Raw genomic sequence first — 14,847 nt, 5'->3', positions numbered from 1 at the left:
ATCAGTTGATCCCCTTAGGTCATACCTATAGGAAAACATTCTTAATTGATTATTTAATTAATCGTATGTTGATACGAGTTACTTAAAATTGCTTAAAATTGACAGACAATTTTGGAAGTAATATTTACGTGTCCCATTGTAATTTGATTAAATGAGATACGGTCTAAGTAATCAAATTGTTTTATTACTTAGATGAAATTTTTGTTTACGGAAACAATTAAAACAGAATGAATAATTAATTATAAATATAAGACGTTGTGATTCGATCAACCATTTTTTGGTACAAGTAATTATGAATTACTATGTTATTTTATAGATGACATATTTTACTAATGTGATGATTTTTAATTGTTAAAAATAAATTTATATAAATAGGTCACAACATGTAACAAGTTACATGTGACATTTGACATATTGACAAAATGACAAGATAAAATGGACTCCTCCATTTTATGTTTGTACCGAAATTTTGGGGATGGGTTAGGGTGTTATTGTGTTAAATATTTTAGTGGAAAATACAATTATATCCTAGTCTCCTAGTTATGCATGCCTAGTCTTTTTCTTAGGAAGAATAAAGGATCATGCATTGGCTATACTCCCTTCCCCATACCCGGTTTCTCCACCCACACAAGCAAAGGGTTTGTTTTATATTTTTGATATATACACTACTCTTGTGGGAAAATATTTATTCATTCATATATTGTTCAAAAACCTTGTGAAGTTTTAGAGAGTAAATACTCCAAATAACTCCTCCTCTCCACCGAAATTGTAGAGGAACAAAAATATATTTTTGTGTCCAATTTTAAGTAAGATTAGTATTATTACTAGCTCATAATAATATTAGTCATTAAGGGTGTTCCTTGGGTATAAAATTTTGGGAGATATTCTAATTTGAATCTTAGTTCATCCATTGTTGGAAAGCTCAAGAACTAACAAGTAGGAGATCTTGTTGGTGCCCAATAAATCCGAAACACCAATGTAAGAAGTGACGATTTCTTCTCTACTTTGTTTTATGTTTGCATGCATAAGATCTAGTTATTATTTTATGAGTAAATAATCATATTTGTATGAAATGTATAGAAATGGAATTAATGAATCCTAACAAAATCATCTAAAAGGGAAGTAATTTAAGGGTACACATTCCATCATAGATATTGGTTCTCCAAGTTACTAAGTCCAAGAGGATACAAACAAGTCACCTCCACGTTGTGTTAAACTAGGCTACTTTCGTCCACAATCGCTAAATGCTTTCGTCAAGGGTGATCGGATGGGGTGGAAGGATGATCCCTATGATGTTAGTAGCATATGACATGACAAATCTCAGATTCTCTACAAGTGTAATCGCCAAGGATTGTTCCAAGCTAAACAAGGTTGCATAACAAAAAGGTTTTTGGGAATGAAGTGCTCAAGTCAATTAAAACAAAGGCATTGGATTTGACTAGAATTCAAAATTTGGCCACATTTCAACTTTCGCATTTAACATTTCAAAACTTTAAGATGGGGTTTGTCCCTCATTTTCTAGTGTCCTTTGCTTTTCCCGATCGCTTATTAGGCAACTGGTTAACCTCTAGACAATAGCTTTCGGGTGATAGTCACTTTGTCTTTGGGCAGATGAATTCACAACCGTGTGGGGGCCCAATTCAATGGATCCCTCACCAAAGCACATTGAAGTTGTACGCTTCCATCCAATTTCTCCGCAATTCAACAATTCAAAATATTTTAGGTTTCTTTGGCAATTAAAACGATTCCACATCACAAAACCTTTGAAATGAGTACTTCAAACTTATTAATGAAAAGTATTTTTGGGTTGCCAAACCACCAAGTCAATCAAGGTCCCCTAGATAAGTTAATCAAGTCTATATCACATTATAAGCTTAGATAGATGACTCACATGCAACCCTTGACTAGGCTTTAGACCATGGGACAAAAGATACTAGTATGACAAATTCTAGGGTGTCTTGAGGGTATTCTAGCAAACAAAGTTTCAAGCAGAAATATTATCTACAAGGGCCTTATATACACTTGTCAAGCTTTCCAATTAGGCATTTTCACAAAAAAAAAAAAAAATTCTAACATGCAAACTACAGGCCATAATGCAACTATCATATATATACAACTCTAATGCATATGTTCTATCAACTATTATGCCATATAAATTAAATGCAACTCCTAACATCACATAGGTACATACCGCATTAATAAAAAAGTAGCCATATTTTCATTAACATATAAGAAAGGGAGAAGGATATTTGGAAAGATCATACCATGCGGTCTTCTTTATATCCCTTACACTTTGCCCTCCTCCACCAAGTGAATGCTAAAGAATTCTCTCATTCATCATCATTGCTCCCTCCATACTCATCACTCCGATTGACCTTTGATTCATCACTATCATTGAAATACATAAATTCGTCCCCCTCACTATTCACTTCTGCGGTATCACCAACATTTGAGGCTTCCGCTTTTCCTTTACCATTGCTATTAGCTCCTTTATTCCCATGGGCCGAAATAGGGAAGAGTATGTCAATTTGAGCCCATGAAGGTAGTGCTCCTTCCACATTGATTCTCCCTTGGCGGGCTAATTGATGAATAGTGGGGTAAATAGCATAGTAAGCATCCACGCGGTCCTCATATTGTTGCTTATGCATCGCTTGAAGTAACCCCTCAGCAAAATCATCATTTGGTAGAATAAAATGGTTAGGGTGGTTATAAGGTTGGTAAGGAAAGGGGTAGGGGTAGGGGTAAGGAGGAATAGTGATTCGCTCCCCCTCATCTTGTTGTTGCTCATTTGCTTGTTGTTGAGTAGGTGGGGTAGGTTGATCTGTGTTGAACTTCCGGGCACTAAGTATGATGGTACCCGGGAAAGCGGTCCTCTTCTTGGTGATATTCTTGTTAATCCTTCTCTTGGAAGGCTTAGTGGGGTTCCCCCTTTCGTTAACCATTTAATTTGCCTCTCATACCCTTTATAAGCTATCCAATGATGTTGTTGGAATATGAGTTGTTCATTAAGTCGAGTATTGCCCGGAAGATTGACTTAGGAGTTCTCTTTGTTGAAATTCAGATTAAACTTCTTGGCCTTTATTGTTGTCAAATCTCCATTTACAATATGTCGCATCACACTATCACATCCATTTCTAAATCATGCCCACCGTTCAAGCAACAGCAAAAGGGCATTGAAATTGTACCCGCTCTTCCCTTCTATTTGCAAATAGGATTCAGTAAAGGTAAGATTGAGCTAGTTGACCACGTCCGGGTCGCGTCGAGCTAGTAGAGTTCATGTGATGGAACGGTATGAGAATTTTATAATTGGGTTTTGTATATAAGAAGCCGAACAATCCTTTATCCTTGTCAAGTCACGGCCCGTTAGGGCTCTCTAAAGGGGTACTACACTATAGTTCTTAGGCTTGTATGGACGAGAGGTCGACACATCTAGACCCAAGATATCCGCAAATTCAACCAAAGTCATCATCCTTGTGACATTCTCCAATCTAAATACAATGCAAAAAGTGTTGTTTAGGGTAAAATATGTAGGAAACATAGAAATTCGAGCACAAGTGATTGATAAGCGAGTTCATGCATGTGGAACAAAGTGGTAAGTCCAAACGAATCAAACAATGCCTCGGTTTGGTGTTATATTCCCAATTTCTTTAAGGTATCATGACAAACAAACTTTTTAGGGAGGATGTTCTTACCCATTAACCGATGTTAAGAAGATCCTTTGTGCATCATTGACGAATTCTATGATGGGGAAACGCTCGAGTAGCGAGATATCAATGATTTCTTCATGATCCCTTTTCCTTGAATTAAAGTGTGAGCAAAAAGAACTCCCAATTATCCGTATGGATCTTCTTTTCCCCATTGTCATGATCTTTCCTTTTGCTTTTATTGAATTTGAGTCAAGAACTTTGTTTTTGAGAGTGAAATCAAAACCCCCTAAATAGGATTTCTTTCCTTTTTGGAACTTCTCAAACCCTAGATTTGGGTGAGCTAATGTTTAGGGTGGTTGATTTGTTTGTTTGGAGATGAGGTTTTTGGATGTTGAGTATTTGTGAGGGAGATTTAGTTACTAGAAGAGATAGGAGTTAATGTGTCTCAAAAAGTGTGGTGGAAACGAGGAAAAGAAAGGAGGGTTGGTAGTCTTTAGAAGAGGAGCACGGGAGGGAGACGCGTGGAGTGGTGATAGAGTCGTTGATGAGTGGGCCGTTGTACGCTCTCAAACACATTTATACCCAACTACTAGCATAGCAAGCAAGTCGGGGTCGAACCCAATGGACCGGGGTACTCAAATTGTTTAATCTAATTGTAGTTTCACTAGGTTTGTCCCAATTGGTTTGAGTTGGAGATTCTAAACTAATGAAAGCAATAAAAAAGCAACGAAAGGTAAAAAAAGCAATAAAAACAAGGATGTGAACAAATGATTAACAATACTAGGGAATCATGGGATCATAGGTGATTCATGGTGAAATAGCATAAATGAATCAAATAGATGCAAGCAATTATTATTGTTGGAATCGAGTTAGTTTATATCTTACAATTCCTATGAAGTTTTGGGTCTCGGAGCCGAGTCGGTCAAGACTTTACAACACCTACAAGTCGACGTAATTCTTCCTATTCAACTATATGCATGGTCTAACAAGCCTTGAGTTAGTTTATGTCTTACAAGTCTTGTTGAAATGATAAGGGAATTATGCTAGGTTGTCAATCAAGCATTTCATCAAACATAACATGTGCATAAGTTGAAAGTACAATAAACAAGCATTCATATGAACTTATTTAGCATAGATTTATCCCATGATTACTGCCCTAATCCCCCACTTGTCCTTAGTTAGTAAACTACTCACTCATTATCATGGAAAACATGTTAACAATGGTGTCAATCATCTTAACAAGTATAAACATGATGGAAGAGTGAAACAATAAGCAATAATTAAGTAAAGAGTGAAGAAATTATACCAATCTTAAGATGAACAAATGGAAAGAAAAGAATAATGGAAGAGAACTTGATTGATTGATGAAGAGTTATCACTTCTCCAAATAATAACCCAATAATCTTCAATTACCCAATAAGAAATCTTGAAAAATAATTAAGGAAAGATTAAAGTGCAATATGTGGAAAGAATAAAGGCTAATCTATTCTAATCTACTCCTAATTAGAACTTAATCATAGCTTAAGAGGCTTCCCCTTTAAATTATTACAAAGAAGTTTATATAGTAGGTACAACATTAGGTTAAGTAAGGGTAGATTAGGAAATAAGCTTATGTGTCGAATAATGCCTTGCAATTTTTAAAGAGGATCCGTGGGAGGTAGTTCTGGGCACCAACTCGAGCGAGTTGAGCTCGACTCGAGCGGGTTGAGGAGCAGCTCTTTTCTTCCTTTGCTTCTACGTTTATAATGCCTTCATATACTCCTTTATTCCTATCTTCCTTGGTCATCATTCTTGCGTCCTCTTCATACTAGTCCATCCAAGATCATCAACAAGCTTCCGAGTATGCGCGAGAGATGGGAATCCCGCCTTATTATCTTCTTTTCTACAAGACATATGAAATGCACTAGGAAAGCAAATAGGAAAGAATTGACGGATAAAATTGCTATGGAATGATATATTAGTATGCAAAAATAGGTTGATTAGGGGACTAAATGTGCGTAATCAAGAGCCACATCAAATATCCCCAAACCAAACCTTTACTCGTCCCGAGTAAAGAGGTGACTAGAACTAGACCATTATTTAAACTATCCTAATAATAATATAACCGATGTGAGATAATTAGCGGGTCTCACTCCGCCCCTTCAACTCACAACAAGACATCCATGAGGTAAGACGCCTTCTTGCAAGGCAAGGTGAGGCTTGCCGAAATGGCGATACATCGAAGCATTAAGCACACAAAACAAATAATGGATGCATCTACAAAAGAATAACCACTTTCCTCATCTAAGTGGCGGAAATCATCTACAAGGAATGCAATTTAAGGGTACACACTCCATCATAGATATTAGTTCTCCTAGTTATTAAGTCCAAGAGGATACAAACAAGTCACCTCCAAGTTGTGTTAAACTAGGCTACCTTCCTCCGCAATTGCTAAATGGTTTTGTCAAGAGCCAAATCCCTATGGTGTTAGAAAACACTGTACAATCGCAGAATTCCCCCTCTTGCGTAGACAAGAAGAAGGGTCATCCCCTCTCCACCATGCAACAAAGATATGATCATCAATGGATAAAAGGGATTCAAAGTGTATGTAACACCCCCATACACCATGGTGCCATACCAAGACCACCTAATACATGAAAGTGTTACCATCTCGGTTACCCGAGACAATATATATCAAATAGACCATCAAAGAATGTACATTAAATAAATAGTTTAAGTAATTACATCAAAACCCAAAACTACAAAGTACGATATAATTGTTCCAAAACCAAAATCCAACTAAAGTAAATAAAATGTTCGACACAACAGCGGAAGACTCCAAATTGACCCATGGTGACTCATGCCAAGCTAATCCCTCGCGCATCCAAAGCATACCTGCTCAATAACTGCTCACCATCCCCGAATGGATCACCACAGTTTTTAAAATAATAAAACGGGGCCAGTTACTGCATACACAATATAAGACATTATAACAACAACTCACATACACAATTGCCAGCCGCAACCAGTAATCCACTCCGCCAGTGGGGGACCACAACCGTTCCCATCTAAGCCCCGCTCATCATTACCGAGCGAAAACCCATGTTCATTAATGTGCACATCCCCTCTTGTGGCGGGTTCCACAAGGGGCGAATCAAGGGCCTGAAGCCACTCTCTCAAGTGACTTTACTCAGCCGAGGGCGCACCTCGCGAAACACAGACAAACAACCACAACCAATTACAATATCAACAATTCCAATTCCACTACGATATAAACAAATGCCATTAACCAACAACCAACAACTAACAACCATCTCATAATCATTAAAACAATAATTGAGTAGGAAACCCTACCTGGAAAGCAATCACCTCACAAATGGTTACAAGCAGTAGATCAATAATGCTCCTCTACGAAATCACCTCCTATCAACATATAATCATACAATCATAATCCAATACCAATACTACTCCAAAAATCCCCAAATCACCCAATTAGGGTTTAACCAAAATTAACGAATTAACATGAAAACTGTACAAGGATCTTACCTACAATACGACGGTCTCAACGGTATAAAGAACTCCGAAATTCGACGACTCTAGCCCTTTGATTTGATAGTAATGAGAGAAGAAGAATCGACCTTGCTTTCTTTTCTTGGTAAAAAGTTTAGGTTTTAGGAAAAAGGTAAAAAGAACTGACGTACAAGATTTATATATTATTTCACGCATTGTTATTAAAACCCGGCAAAACCCGTATAAAACCCAATTTACTCGATCGAGTAACTAACGTACTCGATCGAGTACCCGCTACTCGATCGAGTACAGATAAAGCAGAACGTACTCTAGAATGCCAAACTAACTTACTCGACAGAGTAAGCCTTACTCGATAGAGTACCCAACAGCTCATAAAACCGTAGTATTACAGTCTTCCCTCCTTAAAAATGAACTTCGTCCCCGAAGTTCAAACCCAACCTATAAGACTGTGGGGTAATATCCGTATAAGACCCTTTAAATTTAGGACTATAACGTAAATTTAACATGTGAAATATGGTCATAAACGAAATACAACAATGAAACGATAAAGATAAAGAATCAACCTCGGGTCCTTTGATGCACGGCGTAAAGAACAGAAATCAACAGAGATTCCCTCCTAATTGTTGCACCCAAGACCGTCCGAGAAATGCCCTTGTGCTAGAACGTGTTCTCCGATTGCCTTGCAATATTGGGAGAACTTGATGTGAGTTTTTCTCGAGATTTGAGATCTCGGTTTCAGAGAAAGCTTAATCTCCAAAACCCTAATTTTTGTCAAAAATTAATAATTAGGTTTCAAAAGGAGAAGAAACCTCTCCTTTTGATGACCTCGGTCCGCGGGTCACTAGAGGAGGGAGTGGGCTTTCCACTTTCTCCTCATTTAACTCGTGATCCGACTGATCCGACTCGTCTCGCTAAAATGTATATGACGTGGTTTTTATTATAAATCGTCATCGGTTATCGGCTATTAAAACATCAACTAATAATACGGGTTAGTTGAAATATTAATACATGTCCGACAAAGACAATATTGTATAATTATATTCAATATACATTTAATTAAATATAAAACGCTTATATTCAATTTTACGAATTAACCGTTTAATTCGTCTTAGCCATTATTATTTAATCCGTATTAAATAAAATATCTCAACATCAAATTTTGACTAAATATTAGTCAAATAACTCGACTAATCGGTTAATCAAAATCGCATCTACATGACTGTATTTTCATACTGTCACGTCTCTCAAACGTATCCTATAGGTGTGACTTTTAGGGACCAGTTGATCACCGCCATCTGTATGACAATAACGTCAAACTTATCTAGCAAGCCAACCGTTATTGATAAACGTGGATCAACTGATAATAATACCAAAAGTATGCCCTTTGATCCTTTTAGAGGTTTATAAGTCCTTGCACTAACTGTTAAGGACACCAACCCCAACAAGCTCCCACTTGTCCGTACAAGTGTATGTGCAATGACGTTATCCGCACTAACTGGAGGACACAAGCTCCAACAAACTCCCACTTGTCCGTACAAGTGTATGTGCGATAACCGATTCTCATATTCATTTAAAATTTCTCCCACTCAATGTAAAACAATTTGCAGATCCGGATCCGCAAAGGTCGTATTTTACAATCGATCTGTATCTAGAGTGGTTTCCCCGACTAGAGAGTAACTTAACTGATAAAACGAATCCGTATCCGAGCATGGCCATGCATTTCGATTCTGACTCCTCGAGTGGCCCTGAGAAATATCGAGTAACTGATAAAGGCTGAATATTTCCTTCAACTCGACTCCTTCCGATCTAAGCACGATGAAATGACCCGAAAAAAATCTACTTGGCCCCCTGTTACGGATGACCGTGAGAAACAAACCAAAGTGACCCAAAATCTGCCTTAGTCTCAAGAGACAGTCGATAGTCAAAAGAATCGACTCTTAGGATCACCATGGAAGTCCTATCCACGACCGGGCACCGAATGTTATAAAACATTTAGGACTCCACGTCGATGTCACAATTGTGTCCTACGAGATATCCGTATAAATCGCCTCTGTGATTGGTCAGTCAACCGGTTGACTTATGGCTCGTTGAACCCACCATCAACCAACGTCACAAAATAATTGCCAGAGTTATCAGCTCATGTGGGCAATTAAGGACTGAAAAATATAATGTTCGTTCAGTTCACTTTGTGGTGTTCAAAAATTGTCGTACAATTCCACATGAAAAAAACAAAATTTTTTTAAAATATCAAAACGATGATGTCGTATAGAGTACAAAAGGGAATGAATCTAATCCATAAAAGAGTACTACAACTTAGGAACACGTTTAATTCCCATGGAATTAACATGCCCTTCATGCTTATCTTGTCGTAATGCTTTAGTGAGAGGATCTGCTATGTTATCATCTGTAGCAATCTTTTCTATCACTACTTCCTTTTGCTCCACGTAATCCCGGATTAGATGAGCTTTCCGTTGTACATGTCTAGACTTGTTGCTAGACTTAGGCTCCTTAGCTTGGAAGATGGCACCACTATTGTCGCAATAGATGGTGATCGGGTCATTCGAACTAGGCACTACAGATAGTCCATGTAAGAATTGACGCATCCATATCGCTTCCTTTGTAGCTTCAGACGCGGCATAGTACTCGGACTCAGTCGTAGAATCTGCTTTATGCTTTGTTTCGAACTCTTCCACCGATCATTGCGCCATTAAGAGTAAAAACGAATCCGATCGAGATTTCGAGTCATCACGATCCATTTGGAAGCTAGCATCTCACAGAACGGTTCATGCGCATAGCTTTTGTTCGCCTCCATAAGTCAATGCCCAATCTTTAGTCCTCCGGAGGTACTTAAGAATGTTTTTGACAAACAACCAATGTGATTCACCTGGATGCTGTTGGAATCGACTTGTCATACTCAATGCATATGCCACGTCTGGACGTGTGCATATCATGGCATACATGATTGATCCTATAGCCGAAGCATAAGGAATCCGTGTCATGCGCTCTTTCTCTTCCGGTGTCTCTGGTGCCTGAGACTTGCTCAAATGCACCCCTGGAGCCATAGGAAGAAACCCCTTCTTGGAGTTAGTCATGCTGAATCTCTCTAGGACTTTGTCTATGTAAGACTCTGATCGAGAGATAACATCCGTCGTGATCTATCTCGATAGATACGGATGCCTAGAATTCTTTGCGCCTCTCCCGGATCTTTCATCCGAAATGGTTTTTCAACCATACTTTCACCGAAGTTAAGAGAGGTATGTCATTCCCAATCAGGAGTATGTCGTCAACATACAATATTAGGAAAACAATCTTGCTCCCACTCGACTTGATATATAAACATGGTTCCTCGACCGATCGAGTAAATCCATTTTCTTTAATCACTTGGTCGAAGCGATGATTCCAACTCCGAGATGCTTGCTTAAGTCCATAAATGGAACGCTTAAGTTTGCATACTTTCTTAGGATGTTGTGGATCGATGAAACCTTCGGGTTGTACCATGTACAACTCTTCCTCCAAAAAGCCGTTTAAGAAGGCGGTTTTCACATCAATTTGCCAAATTTCATAGTCATGAAAAGCGGCGATCGCTAAGATGATCCGAATGGAATGCAAAGATGACTACGGTGCAAAAATTTCATCGTAGTGCAAACCTGGCACTTGGGTGAAACCTTTAGCAACTAGTCGTGCTTTATAGATATCTTGTTGACCTTCCACAGAATGCTTTATCTTGTAAAGCCATTTGCATTGAAGGGGACGAACCTTAGCAGGTAAGTCAACAAGATCCCATACGTTGTTCTCATACATAGAGTCCATCTCGGATTGCATGGCCTCAAGCCATAGCTTTGAGTCGGAACTAGTCATGGCACCTTTATAGGTTGCGGGTTCACTACTCGTTAAGAGTAGAACGTCATCTATGTCATGTTCCTCGACCATACCAATGTATCTGTGCGGAGGAATAGAGACTCTTCCCGACCTCCTAGGTTCCTCAGGAATATTCACCGCAGCCGGGATTGAAGGAATAGGTTCCTCCAATGGTTGCTCGGTATTTGGTTCTGGAATCTCCGACAGGTCGAAGGTTCCATCACTCTTTGCATTCTCGAGAAATTCCTTCTCTAAGAATGTCGCACTAGCCGCAACAAAAACACGTTGTTCGGTTGGCGAATAGAAGTAATGACCAAGTGTTCCTTTAGGATAACCTATAAAGTATGTCTTGACCGATCGCGGGCCGAGCTTATCTTCAGGTCTCCACTTGACATAAGCCTCGCAGCCCCAAACCCGTATAAAGGACAAGTTAGGGACCGTTCCTTTCCATAGTTCATATGGAATCTTGTCAACAGCTTTAGACGGACTTCGGTTAAGTATTAGAGCGGCTGACAAAAGAGCATAACCCCACAATGAGTCAGGCAACACGGTGTGACTCATCATGGATCGAACCATATCAAGTAGTGTTCGATTTCTCCGTTCGGACACACCATTCAATTGAGGTGTTCCAGGTGGAGTTAACTGTAAGGCAATCCCACAGTCTTTAAGGTGTTGATCAAACTCGTGAGAAAGATACTCGCCACCACGATCTGAACGCAGTGTTTTAATCTTCCTACCTAATAGGTTCTCGCACCTATTCTCGTATTCCTTGAATTTCTCAAAGGATTCACTTTTGTGCTTCATTAAGTAGACATATCCATATCTACTTAAATCATCCGTGAAAGTGATGAAATACCTATAGCCTTCTCGTGCGGTGATTGACATAGGTCCACATACATCCGTGTGTATGAGTCCTAATAGGTCAGCAGCGCGCATTCCAACACCTTTGAAGGAAATTCGAGTCATCTTACCGATGAGACATGATTCACACGTGCCAAATGATTGAAAATCAAAGGCCGAGATAGCTCCATGTTTAATGAGTGTTTTACGCGTTTCTCATTAATGTGTCCCATACTACAGCGGTGCCATAGATACGTCTGATCTTTGTCACCAACCTTTAACCTTTTATTCATTACGTGTAATATTTCGGTTGTCTGATCTAAAACATAAATTCCATTCATGGAGACTGCCTTGCCATAAATCATATCGTGTAATGAGAAAATGCAAGTATTATTCTCTATTACAAATGAAAAACCAAGTTTGTCAAGTGCGAAAACGAAATAATGTTTTTGGAAAGACTGGGTACATAATAGCAATCATATAATGATAACTCAAATCCGCTAGGAAGCTGGATCACATATGTTCCCCTCGAGACGGCAGCCACTCTTGCTCCATTCCCGACACGCAGGTCAACCTCACCCTTTACGAGAGGCTCGAGATTTCGGAGGCCCTGCACATGATTACACAGATGAGAACCACAACCAGTATCAAGTACCCAAGTTCCGTAACTTGCGTGGTTAATCTCAATCATATGAATAAAAGTAGAAGAAGAAGACATACCAACAGGTTTAACGCGACCTGCTTTTATGTCCTCATGATAAACAGGACATGTGCGCCTCCAATGCCCAGTCTTGTGGCAGTGATGGCATTCCATGTTTTCGGTTTTGCTCTTTGTCGCGCCTGATGAGGTGCTCGACTCACCAGGTCCACTCTTACCTGAACCCGACTTCTTGAACTTCGCCTTACCTACTGCTAGGTTTGCCTGAGCTTTGCCCTTACCCTTTCCCTTGTTTGTCACAACGAGAACATCCTGTTTCATGCTCCCACTGAACTTCATGTCCTTCTCGGTCTGTACGAGGAGGGAGTGCAGTTCATGGGGAGTTTTCTTCAAATCATTCATATAGTAATTCGCTCTAAATTGCGAATAACCATCGTGGAGTGAGTGAAGTATGCGGTCGATCACAATGTTCTCGCTGATCTTACAATCAAAGGTCTCCAGCTTTTCGACATTCTCAATCATGCTGAGAATGTGTGGGCTAACCGGTTGGCCCTTCTGGAGTCTCGCATCAAAGAAGCGAGTGGTATGCTCATAGGTCACGATTCTCGGTGCTTTCGAGAATTCCTTGGTGAGCGTGGTGAAAATCTTGTTCGCACCATGGGCTATGAAGCGTTTCTGCAAATTGGGTTCCATTGCAAAAATGAGTACGTTTTTAATCGCACCCGCTTCCATACAGAAATCATTAAACTTGGTGATTTCAGCAGCTCTAGCCGTGGGACCTGGGTTTGCCGGGATGGGCTCTAATAGATATTTGAGCTTCCCGTCGCAGCGCGACATTCCGTAATGCCGCCTCCCGGTCATGAAGTTTGATCCATCATTCTTCGATCGAGTAGACCGCTTCATCCGATTCATGAAGATCCGGCCGTGGACTCACGGTCCAATGTGGCACTTGGCATTGGGTTATCGGTAGAACCAGCCATTTGATATTAGCAGTTTAAAAGTTCGTGATCTACACTGAAAAAGAAAGGAAAACAAAAACGAAATAAGCAACTCATCGAGGTGATTTAAGTCTATTTAAAAATTCGTTTTAACGTGTAGACTCTCGCACTTGCATAATTGATCTCCCTCAAGAATGATACAAGTGATCCCCAGACTCAATTTCGTAAACCGATAAGCCAACCGTTTAGCTAATTCTTTCGGAAGAACTCTTGGTCGATAGATTTCCGTAAATCCTATCTATAGTCCACCATAATCACAGGATCGTACGAGTGATCATAGTGTTGAGATAAAATAGGTCAATCGGTTCCAACTTACCCGACGTAGAAGGGGTCATATTATGCCTACCGACGAAGAAGGGACTCATTGGAGTTTGACCTATAAAGACCGTTCTCAATTTTTGTTTATACGAGGAAGATCCCATCAACTAAATTATGATTCATATTAAGTGAACGAATAACTAGCGTCTGCGTGAATGAATTAATTTGGGTGATGGCTTAAAAAACGTGTGACATGAGAATGTCAATGAAAACTAACTCGTGACCTCTATATGTGTCAGTTTTCATGCAATAATTAGGTGGTTTGGTTTTTAGGCGGAAAATGATGCATACTATCGTTACGATAAAATAAAAATTGAATGCAATACGTAAATAAAAATTCCTAGTGTGGCCTATCCTAGTAAAATAAAACATAAAACAACTTTGGAATCCACCGTTGGACCCGACAAGCTTGTCTTGATGTTCCATCTTGATCCATGTAGCGGGAGTGAGCATCCGATCTTCATCTTTGGTCTTCTCAAAAATTACAATTTAAAATTACAAATATAAACCTATTTACATTCTAATTAAAACTGTAATTACAAGTGAAAAATCCAAAACGGAGATACGAGATCTCAAAATACAACCAAGACCGTGTTCCATCATTACGGTAACACGTTCTACTAAGGCCACACTAAGTTACAACTGTTTGCAAAATAAATAAATAAATACGTAATAAAAAGCATTCAAAAACATTCATAATTAACGATAAATAAAATGCATCAACTAAAAACAAATTCATTCGTGACATAATTCCGTAATTATGTGAAATTTATCCAAACCACCTTTTAATGATTAAAATTCATGTGATAAAACCGCTTCTATCAGTTTAATTTTAATCTAATACAATCCGTTACTTTAAATACGCTTTAAAATAACTTAATGGTACGTGTGTGAACCGTTTCACAATCATAGCGAGTGTACAATATCCGTATAAAGTACAAATTAAGGCCAAAAGAAAATTTAAAGCTAAAGGAAAAATTTTCAAAGTCGCTAAAACGAAATCCCTCGATCCAGGGAC

The sequence above is a fragment of the Silene latifolia genome, unplaced genomic scaffold (assembly GCF_048544455.1).
Source record: "Silene latifolia isolate original U9 population unplaced genomic scaffold, ASM4854445v1 chrun_scaffold_16, whole genome shotgun sequence".
Taxonomy (NCBI): domain Eukaryota; kingdom Viridiplantae; phylum Streptophyta; class Magnoliopsida; order Caryophyllales; family Caryophyllaceae; genus Silene; species Silene latifolia.
Note: the sequence above shows the minus strand (reverse complement) of the source record.